At 32.7% G+C, this 9,926-nt stretch overlaps 1 protein-coding gene and 1 long non-coding RNA gene across 2 annotated transcripts in view; one reads left to right on the top strand and one right to left on the bottom strand.

Moving 5' to 3' along the window:
• LOC138320422 (signal transducer and activator of transcription 5A-like) overlaps positions 1–9,926 on the bottom strand; it is a 38,777-nt gene that overhangs the window by 7,780 nt on the left and 21,071 nt on the right. The window lies entirely within an intron of this gene.
• Positions 5,024–8,905, top strand: LOC138320427 (uncharacterized). The gene is made up of 4 exons (XR_011208185.1): positions 5,024–5,352; positions 6,801–6,911; positions 7,695–7,805; positions 8,331–8,905. It is a non-coding gene; the product is annotated as an uncharacterized lncRNA (long non-coding RNA).

Below are 9,926 nucleotides of genomic sequence, written 5' to 3'. Positions count from 1 at the left end.
GAATTTAAAAAAAAAGATTAGTCAGAAGGTGATATCTTTTAGCTAAAACAGTAGCTAATTTGTTGCAGCTAATGACAAGTAATGTACAATGTAGAACTACATTTGTACTTTATGCTAGGCCTATTAAAATTAAAGTCAAGATGCGATTAATTTTACAAGTTCTTAAAAAAACCAACCAAGTTACAAAGTGCATTGTCTATAGGCCTATAGAATAATTATCATTGTATGTAAAACATCACGCCTTTCATAAAACATTCTAGTGTCATAATTACACAGATTTATTGTTAATTTATTCTGATTTGTTGGTTTTCTTATTATTATGTTAATTACATGTTGAGTAAAATATTGTTACAGGCAACTACATTTGTACATGTAGGCTTATGCTGTATATAATAAATTGACTGACTGCTGTATTGAGATTTGTGATGAAATCGTGATATTTGGGGATATTTAATAATTATGATTGTAGTGTAAATGCATGCCTGTTGGTATCTCTAGCTATACAGGTTGCTTATACATGTATATATATTTGGACATGAAGCACATCATGACATGACTGACTAATATTACCTTATTGCAGTTACAACGATACATTAAACGGTTTCTAATAAAATATCAAATATAATACGCACACACGGGACTGACTTTATTTCATAATATCAATTCCATATGACATCCTTAAGCTTTTGCAATAACTTATTTTATGAAAAAAATTATGTCAGATGCTACATGTATATATCTCTGGTAACTCTAGATAAAAAAACGCCTTAGCAAAAGTTGCTAAAACCTTTCTTTTATCTTTAGCAAAAAAGAAATATTTTTAGCAGAACACACCTAGTGCCCAACAAAGTCACTTCTACAATAGCGCATAGGGCAAAATTTGCAATGCTTTAAATTGCTAAAAGTAAACTAAGAAATTGTAAAAGAACATGATATTTTCATAATCTTCCACATATCCCTCCCTTTATTCCTCAAGGCCATAACCACGCCATTATTTTTTCAGTGTAACACTTGGAATGACAAATGTTTAGGAACTTAAATTCCATCTTGAATCATATGGATTTGATAGCGCAGGTATTTAGAATGAAAAAAAAATGAAACCACAAATTTATTCTCGTTCTTCAGCCAAAAAAATGGCTTAGTAAAAAATGCTAAAATGATTATTTTTATTTTAGCAATTAGTGTCTTCTATTAGCAAAATGCCAAAAATTCTATCCATAGAGTGAGCACAGTATATGATTTTTAGGTCATCTGACCGAAGGTCAGGATGACCTATTGTCATCGTGTTTTGTCCGTCGTCGTGCGCCGTCCGCCGTCCGCCGTCCGCCGTCCACCGTCCGCCGTGCGTCGTGCGTAAAACTATTTATACAAAAGCCTACTCCTCCTAAACCCTTAAGTGAATTACATCCATATTTGGTATGAAACATCCTTGGGGAAGGACAATCATATTTTACATAAATGAGATAGGTCCGACCCCTAGGGGCAGAGGGGCGGGGCCCCAAAAGGGCAAATTTTCTTAATTTTAGCTTTAAAATCCTACTCCTCCTTCATCCTTGGATGGATTTCATCCATATTTGGTGTGAAATCTCATTGGGGACGGACAATCATATTTTACATAAATGAGCCTGGTCCGACCCCTAGGGGCTGAGGTATGGGGCCCCAAAAGGGCAAATTTTCTTAATTTTAGCTTTAAAATCCTACTCCTCCTTCATCCTTGAATAGATTTCATCTGTATTTGGTGTGAAACATCATTGGAGAAGGACAATCATATTTTAGATAAATGAGTCTGGTTTGACCCCTAGGGGCTGAGGGGTGGGGCCCCAAAAGGGCAAATTTTCTTAATTTTAGCTGGCCCAATTCCTGTTTTCAGGTTTCGGTCTCCGATCTCAATGATTTTATAGGGGTTTAATTGATGCCGAACAACATACAACATTTTCGTAAAGCTTTTTGGTATTCCAAGATGGCCGCTGGCCCACTTCCTGTTTTAAGGTTTCAACCTCCGATCTCAATGAAAATTGGTCTATAGGGGTTGTAATTGATGCCGAACAACATGAAAACATTTTCATAAAGATTTTGGTATTCCAAGATGGCCACTGGCCCACTCCCTGTTTTCAGGTTTCAGTCTCCGATCTCAATGAAAATTGGTCTATAGGGGTTTTAATTGATTCAGAAGGGGGAACTTTAGGTGAGGACAATCATATTTTATAAAGGACCGAGCTTAGACCCATGGGGATAGTACGGCGGAGGTCCAAAATGGGAGCTTTGCTGAAATTTGGCTTTAAAATCTGACGACTCCTCATATTAATCCTTGAATTGGTTACAACCATATATGGATGAAGGGCTACCAAGTTTGTTCAACAAATGATATTTACCTATTTCAGAAACTTACATATTCAACTAAGGAGTTCCTTGTATTGTTTATATTAATTGTTAACCAATTTGCTTTATACTGTGACTTTGCTGTTTTGTGCCATGAGTCAGATGACCGTTAAGGCCCATGGGCCTCTTGTTCCTGAAACTTTTTAAATTTAATTTAATTAAACACTGGTAATGCTGAGTCATCTGATTTTTTGTATATATAACCCAAAAAATGTTAAGAGAAACTCGAACATTTTTTTTATCTTACTATGACTATTTTAGAGGGAAAAAACCAATGCATTTGATGACAAAGTGTTCTTTATTTCTAGAACAGTGTACAATATGATTTCGACTTCTAATGAAAGTGTTAACACAGTATGCCATCTCCAGTATATTACATGCAGTTTGACTTTATGTCCGTAGATTCAGCTAAATAACTTGTAGATCATGTGCAGTTGGAATGTAAATGTTTCTCTTTTACATTTCAGGGATTGCAGTGGCAAGAAGATCAAGTAAAGAACTTTTGGAAGATAAATAACATAAAGCAGAAAACAGACTTTGTCATTGTTTTCCTAGGGATGGGGAGGGGGAGGGAGGGGAGGAGGGTTCTAGGCTGTGTAACAGATCCTCTACGAAAAAAATCGACCCACTAAAGTCGAAGTTCCTAGAAAAAAAATAGTTGAAGAAGGTGAACCTCTTTGAATGTGAATCGTTTAAAGCTATCATGAAGTGACAAAACAATCTGTGATTATCATTAATTTCTTCTTTTAATAGATAAATGTATTTACAACATGTACGTATATCTACATGTACATGTATATAAAACTTAAACAATATGCTATGGTGAAGAATACTTGTTAAAATGTTACCTTTTTGTCAGACAATTGATTTATATTCTGTCAGATGACCTAAAAATCATATACTGTGCTCACTCTATGGATAGAATTTTTGGCATTTTGCTAATAGAAGACACTAATTGCTAAAATAAAAATAATCATTTTAGCATTTTTTACTAAGCCATTTTTTTGGCTGAAGAACGAGAATAAATTTGTGGTTTCATTTTTTTTTTCATTCTAAATACCTGCGCTATCAAATCCATATGATTCAAGATGGAATTTAAGTTCCTAAACATTTGTCATTCCAAGTGTTACACTGAAAAAATAATGGCGTGGTTATGGCCTTGAGGAATAAAGGGAGGGATATGTGGAAGATTATGAAAATATCATGTTCTTTTACAATTTCTTAGTTTACTTTTAGCAATTTAAAGCATTGCAAATTTTGCCCTATGCGCTATTGTATAAGTGACTTTGCTGGGCACTAGGTGTGTTCTGCTAAAAATATTTCTTTTTTGCTAAAGATAAAAGAAAGGTTTTAGCAACTTTTGCTAAGGCGTTTTTTTTATCTAGAGTTACCAGAGATATATACATGTAGCATCTGACATAATTTTTTTCATAAAATAAGTTATTGCAAAAGCTTAAGGATGTCATATGGAATTGATATTATGAAATAAAGTCAGTCCCGTGTGTGCGTATTATATTTGATATTTTATTAGAAACCGTTTAATGTATCGTTGTAACTGCAATAAGGTAATATTAGTCAGTCATGTCATGATGTGCTTCATGTCCAAATATATATACATGTATAAGCAACCTGTATAGCTAGAGATACCAACAGGCATGCATTTACACTACAATCATAATTATTAAATATCCCCAAATATCACGATTTCATCACAAATCTCAATACAGCAGTCAGTCAATTTATTATATACAGCATAAGCCTACATGTACAAATGTAGTTGCCTGTAACAATATTTTACTCAACATGTAATTAACATAATAATAAGAAAACCAACAAATCAGAATAAATTAACAATAAATCTGTGTAATTATGACACTAGAATGTTTTATGAAAGGCGTGATGTTTTACATACAATGATAATTATTCTATAGGCCTATAGACAATGCACTTTGTAACTTGGTTGTTTTTTTAAGAACTTGTAAAATTAATCGCATCTTGACTTTAATTTTAATAGGCCTAGCATAAAGTACAAATGTAGTTCTACATTGTACATTACTTGTCATTAGCTGCAACAAATTAGCTACTGTTTTAGCTAAAAGATATCACCTTCTGACTAATCTTTTTTTTTAAATTCTTTTTCTTGTACAGGTACCCCTATACTTAAAATCACTTTTAAATATGGTACTGAAAATCAATAGGAGTAGTTTATATATGTATATTGTATATTTACATACTGTACATGTACAATTGACAAAACGTCAAGCTCCTGTGATTTACGTGTACTGGCTAGGCTACTTCGTAGTCATATTTTTCTGTATTTTGACAAAATTTCAATTTACTGTCATAATTGTATTAAATTTTTTAATTGGCAATTATTGCAGTTATGGGCTTAACGAATCATATTCCTATGGAAATCTAATAAAATAACCGCAAGGAAAAAATATCCCAAGGGCCGGGTCAGGACCCCAATGAAACTTTTCACAAATATTGTCTGATCAACAAAACAACAACCTCGTTTGTTTTATGAGAGAGAAAAAACTCGTCTAAATTTCATATTCATATCGACGGATTACCTGAAACAACTTCTTTCGCCTCTACTCATTTTCTACAGAAGATTGTCAACATCGATATCCCGGCCTCTGTAGTAAAAACGCGCACGTGCTGTTGTTTACGTCTGCTCGATATAGATGGCGCTCTAGTTCAAATCTAGATCATCGATATGTTTATCATTTACGGATCGGCGGAGTCAAGCATCTCATCGACCCAGATTGGATGGAGTCTGTGACAACAGATCAAGGCGGTGGCCTATGATATTGTCACAATATTTTGATTATATCGCCAATATTAGTGAATGTGGTGTAATACATTACGATATATGATGTTTGCCGGTACACTACGACTAGGATGCCTAACTGTCAGCGATATTACAAGCAGCTTAACTATGTTATCGGAACAAAATACGACAATCACAAAGTAAGTTTGAGAAGCCAACATCTGATGAAAAATAAATTCTATGCCGCCCGGAAGCGGTGAGGTTCTGATTAAGAAAGTAGTTTTAGTGTGTCTTTTTATGACTCCGTATATTTACAAAGTACCTAAAATTAAAGCCAAAATAAATCCGTAAGAAAGCCCAGTCCATCTGACCCAATAAATAAAGGTGTATACATTATGTCCGATAGGCCTACCGTTTGTACTCTATGTAGAGTCTAGTAGTTTGTGTATCATCAGGTACTGTATGGAGTGTATGCATATCCATATTCAGTGAATTGGACTGTCACAACCCATACTGTAATTAATCCTTCAAATTACATTTATAATCATGATTGGCATGAAGAAGTATACATGTACATTAATTGTACCCTACATGTAGACTACATAGTACATGTACAGTAGAAATCTACATATAATAATTGTACAAGACTCAAGACTGTCATCATTCTCTATTGTCCATAACCTTGCTTAAATAGGCTTATATAAAGAATAAAGGTTAAATAAGAAATCAAATAAAACAGGAAATTAGAAATCAAATAAAACATGAACACTAGTTGTTAGTGTTATCACAACTTCAGTGTGGTAATTGTATGAATTCCACACCATAATGGGTAATGTTTATATATGTAAATGGTGAAGTTTACATTGGTATACATTCTGCAGCTTCACAAATTAATAAATATAGTGCATAATTATGTACATATACCTACCAGGAAAGGATCTCTTCATGTTTTCGACACAGCTTTTTTAATGACAAAAAAATCACTAGACTAAGAAATTAGAAATACCAGAGTAGTGATGCTTTAATTTAGATACAATAATAATGTTATAATTAATATAATCCTCATTCCTGATTCAATGATGGCATTTATGTTTTGTAAACATTCTTTAATCTGTTCTTAAATTTATCTATGGTACATATTGTGTCAACTGAATATTAATTCAGATCCAACATTGATGATTTCTTTGTGAATCTTATCAATATGCAATTTTGAAATACATACATTATTTATAGTAAATAACTGGCAACCAATGGCTAAATATAATTATATGATTATTTAATAATATATTTCTAATATTTTGCTATCATGAAAATATAGAATATTGAAATTAATTGTGGATACTTATAATTACATTTCGTATGTCTAGTCTTTGATGAGGACATTTATAGAACTTTAACTGATTCGATAGTTCTGTAAAAGTTTATTTTAAGAGAACAGTTATCAGCATGGTGTAATAGGGAAAAGTAAATCTTTTAAAGAACCTTACTTGCAATATTGATTCAATAACCCCAAGTAAATACGGGTAGTTAACCTATAGGTACATATAGTTACATATACACAAAATGTATACATGTACATACATGTTCATGTCAGAGATACAAACATGCTAAATTGCCATCATTAGTTTATTTTTCATTTATTTTCCAGATTTGACAGATTGATGTCTTTGAAATTAAATACCGGAGATATAAAATTGATTTTAATCAAGAAAATATTCCAGGACTGGGCAAGAAGAACTTACCCAAACTTTTTTATTTGGTAAGCAAACAAAATGTGGAAAAAAAGTTTGTATGATATTGTACATATGAATGTCACTGTATTGATAAGTGTATTGGGAGCAAAGTTTTTATTCATTGTAAGTTTTATTCCATAATTAACTTTAAAATCAGATTGCTATAACTCATGTGGTATATTATACAATATACATGTATACTTCATAATATCTTCCCTTTGAATGAAGTGAGATATATTGTATAAGAACTGGCTCTTCATCCTCTTCTTATCTAATAATATCCTGCAAAGCCCTGCATTTCTGAAGTGTTAAATATATGACTTATATTGGTGATGAAATTTGAAAGATACATATGTAGTTCAATTCTGTAACCCAAAGCTGATATTTAATACACTACATTCAGGTCATTGACCCTATGTTCTAAGAGAAAGGTAAAAAGTAAAAGCCAAGTTCACAGTGATTTGATTGTCCAGGCTGGACCCTAACTTCTGAACTATTTGTAGTAATAACTACTAATAAGGGGAGACAATCTTGAGTTACGCTGCATATGATTTGTTCTACAGATGTATTGTTTAATTTAGTCACAATTTTTTTTTTTTTTTTTTTTTTTTTTTGATACACATGGGTCTGTGAAAGACTTGCCTTGTATAAAAAGTATGTAACCATATTCACAAACATGTACATGATCTAATAGTGACATTCCAACATTATAATTTATATGTCTAGGCATTGATCATAACAAAAAGGCACTAATATTGTAGCCTCTTTTGTTATAAAACTTTATTAATGACAACTGTTGAATATTTCAGACTGACCACATTAAAATGCATGGCCACAAACAGCACTTTTCTCCAGACGTGACAGTGTTTGAGAATTGAAGATCAGCAAACTAGCCATGCCTCTTCGGCTACGAAGATCAGGTATTTTTTCACATCTGAAATGATTTCATACTTAAATACGAGTTGTCTTTCTGAAATTTATGAAACTTACTTAGTCAATATATTTCTTTTTATGACATTAAGTTCCTGCTTGTAAATTTTAAATAATGTGGTTAACATTTACCTTGTTTGAAACACATACATTTCTAATGTAAGAAATAAGGACTTTTTAGTTGGAGTTGGAGAAAGGTTTTATACTAACCATGTAGAATTTTAAATACATGTTGTAATATCTTCGAATAGATCAAATGTCCATAATTAATTAACTTGGTAAAAGACATACAAATGGTTTTCGGGACGAATAACATGACTTGGTAATTTGACGAACAAATAAACAAAATGTTTTTCTTTTGTACTTGCGGTTAATTAAGACCAATATTCATATTTTATGCATGCCGGCAAACCACAGAAACATCTAGTAATACATACGTGTACATGCTATCATGATATTTACTTAGTCAACATCATATTCATTGTGGCATTTGTTTTTTATTTCTATTTTTTTAGGTTTTCTTTCTCTCTAAATGGATGGACTGATGCCTTCTGTTGGTATGATATTGCAGATATCTGGGGCCAGTCAGTGCCTGTAACCCCTGAATTGGAGGGAGAAGTCCATACTCTGTTTGTCTGAATTATTGGTTAGGTCAACAAGCGCCGGCTACTCTCAAGTAACAGGCTTGACCAAGGCAACAAGGGATTTGATTGGCTACAAGGCAACACCTCTGGTCATATACAAAGCTCCATATACATTGTATATCACACTGACAAAACCCACATCATCCTTTGTACAAAGCATGTACATATATGTAAAAAGTTAACTTCATCAGTGTATATACCAATTATTACCGAATTGTGTAATTATAAGTACAATTGCTATGTGTCAGAGCAGGAACTTTTGTACATACCGGTATATATATCATGCATAATTTGCATATTTATCTGTCCAAAGTGATGATCAAACAAGATATTGGTAAAGAGTTATCGCTCTTTGCTACAAATGATAAGCAAAACATGTGCTTAAGTTTTATGTAGCAGTTTTTTTTCTTAACTGCAAAATAAATACTGTTTTAAAACACTTACAATGTCTTCTCTTCATTTTTCAGACGTTTTTATACTGGAGGAATCATTTTAATAGACAATTTTACAAATTATTTTTAATAGAAAGTAGATCTATGAAAGCCGTAACAGTATCCAGTAAATGATCCAAAGAAAATTTGACCTGAAAGTCACCCAAGGAAATCTTAACCAGAATTTCAGATGAAGATTTCTTGACCTAAAATTGACCTGAAATTGACCAGAAATTCAGGTCAAGAAATATTGACCTGAAATTCAGGTGAAGATTTCTTAACCTGAATTTTAGGTCAAGATTTCTTGACCAGAAATTGACCTGATATTGACCAGAATTTCAGGTCAAGAAATATTGACCTGAAATTCAGGTTAAGATTTCTTGACCTGAATTTCATGTCAAGATTTCTTCACCTGAATTTCAGGTTAAGATTTATTGACCTGAAATTCACCTGAAATTCACCAGAATTTTGCATGAAATTTGACCTGAATTTCAGGTCAAGAAATCTTCACCTGAAATTGACCAGAATTTCTCTTGAAATTTGACCTGAAATTCAGGTCAAGAAATCTTAACCTGAAATTGACCAGAAATTGACCAGAATTTCAGGTCAAGAAATCTTGACCTGAATTTTACCTGAAATTAACCAGAATTTCTGGTCAATTTCAGGTGAATTTCAGGTCAAGATTTCTTGACCTGAAATTCAGGTTAGGAAATATTGGCTGTGTACTTTGTTAAAAGTCGATACCATTTATTGAATGTTACATAATTTATCACGTAACCCAGCATTGGTGACCTTATTTATCACGTGACTCAGTAATTGTGACCCTAGAATGTAGTCATCTGAAGTAGATCGTGACAAAATACAAACCTAGTGCTAAATATTAATCTAAAGGTCTGAAAAGGTTGGAAAAAATAAGTATTTTTCTCAATAACCCAGAAATTACGATTTCGTATTTAGTGTCCTTTTACGACCATGCAATGGGGCAGCAGTCATAAATCTAACATACTACTTTCACTGAAGGCGTCGCTTGAAATAA

This window comes from Argopecten irradians, chromosome 4 (assembly GCF_041381155.1).
Source record: "Argopecten irradians isolate NY chromosome 4, Ai_NY, whole genome shotgun sequence".
NCBI classification, from domain to species: domain Eukaryota; kingdom Metazoa; phylum Mollusca; class Bivalvia; order Pectinida; family Pectinidae; genus Argopecten; species Argopecten irradians.
This window is presented reverse-complemented; position numbering and strand designations above follow the sequence as displayed.